Here is a 1,885-nt window from a genome sequence, read left to right on the forward strand (position 1 = left end):
GGCTGGAAATTAATACCAAAATTGGGGTGCTCAATACAGATCCAAAAAAATCACTTTTTCTTTATAGATTAAAATCTAAGTGAAAATACCCTTGAGTGGGTGATATCAACAAACCCGCAACATGAACGGCATGCATTCTTTCCTCAGGCCGCCAGTTAATGGTGCAATCTTTCAATCTCTAGATGAGGCCTAGCATGTGTGACTGGTTATTACGTAAATATTTAAGAGAAGAATTGGAGTAGACTAATCGTACAGTCACGAGCAAAGAAAAAATAGGCGGATTGAGAAGTAAAGCTGTGGCATTATACCGATAACATTAGAGGAATAAAATGCACGAATTTCATTGATGAATATAATACTGTAGATTACAAATAAAACAAAAATAAAAGAATCTCCGTAAGGGGTAAATGCCATTTTTCTCAAATCGCTTTTTTTTTTTTTTAAAAAAAAAAAGCCTTCTCCATTGCGTGAAGGTGGGAAGGGAGCTCAGGCCCACAACTCCCCCAGGCTCAGCTTTGCAGGAGGGGGATGGTGGAGGTGCTGGGGGGGGGGGTCTGCAGTCAGGGGAGGGGCGTGAGCTCCACTTGTCACAGGGACGGGTGCCCTGCTGCCGGTAGGCACCTGAGGAAAGCACCCTCCCGTCACGCCTTCAGACAACCTGCTGTCCTTAGGTAGTGCTTGTGATTCTCTCTAGGACACACAACGCTCACCCACAAGAACAGGGAGGACATAAAGTGCTTTCCCAGCAGAAATCAGGCTCCTGCATTTCACAGCATGCTCCCTACCTCTCTACACACGGTTCCATATCTCGGATCTTCCCGGCATCGGTTCCTGCCTCATGGATCCCTCAGGCAGCGTCTCTCTCCTCATCATGTGCAGTCTTGAATACAGAAAAAGAATGGATGTCTATAAGAATTACGACACCATGTCTTCTACCAGACACTAAACAGCTTAGCCTTGACCCCTCAAGACACCCATAAAAAGGCACATCAAACCCACACACCTGTGTTTCATGTAGGCGTTCTCCCTGCTCTGCTGCACTATCTTCCTCTCCCAAAACCGAGCCTTAACCCGGGGGAGAAAAACACATCCACCCTCAGTTGTGCTGGACTGTGCCCCAAAAGAAGAGGAGGAAAAAGAAAACACTTACCCAATTATCTAGAGCACTTCTCTCCTGAGCTGCGACCTGAAAAAGTCAATTCACCAAGAGCCCAAGTTCAGGGATCTAAGGGCCACTTCCATCACCTGCAGGAGGCACGAAGGGGCCAGTATGTTGGGGCAGAACTCAGGTTACCTTGTGTTTGAAGGTGAGCTCTGCCTTCTGCAGCTGATCTTGCATTTCTCCAATTTCTCGTCTGTGAGTTATAATTGCTTTTGTCAGATAAAGCCCAATATTGGCTGTGATTTTAGTTTTTTTTAAAGATTTTATGCATTTATTTGACAGGGAGAGACACAGTGAGAGAAGGAACGCTAGCAGAGGGAGTGGGAGAGGGAGAAGCAGACTTCCCGCGGAGCAGGAGCCCGATGCGGGGCTTGATCCCAGGACCCCGGGACCATGACCTGAGCCAAAGGCAGACGCTTAACAACAGTCACCCAGGCGCCCCTTGGTTGTGATTTTAAATCACCTGCCCATGTGGCCACCCTCCTCTGATCTGTCCCCTCATACGATTTATCCTGACACAGGAAACACTTTCACATGATAATAAATGTACAGTAGGATCAAACCTATCGTTACATCCTCTCCTTACTCGTTTTTCCACACCTGCAGGGTTCAGAGTTGACAAAATTTCCTTACCTGATATCAATCTTTCCCTGATTTATCACATGACAAGGAGCTTTTACCATGGAGCTCTATTGTCTTTAACTTCTATCTCGCCATGGTTCC

General features: G+C 46.5%; 1 long non-coding RNA gene across 1 annotated transcript; it reads right to left on the bottom strand.

Annotated features, from left to right (window-relative positions):
- Positions 1–798: 798 nt before the first annotated feature.
- LOC141372327 (uncharacterized) lies at positions 799–1,239 on the bottom strand. The gene is made up of 3 exons (XR_012377548.1): positions 1,145–1,239; positions 1,004–1,065; positions 799–880 (listed from the first exon to the last, which is right to left on the bottom strand). It is a non-coding gene; the product is annotated as an uncharacterized lncRNA (long non-coding RNA).
- Between the last annotated feature and the right edge of the window lie 646 nt (positions 1,240–1,885).

The sequence above is a fragment of the Callorhinus ursinus genome, unplaced genomic scaffold (genome assembly GCF_003265705.2).
Source record: "Callorhinus ursinus isolate GAN/ISIS: 27379988/994484 unplaced genomic scaffold, GSC_fseal_2.0 scaffold7536, whole genome shotgun sequence".
NCBI lineage: Eukaryota > Metazoa > Chordata > Mammalia > Carnivora > Otariidae > Callorhinus > Callorhinus ursinus.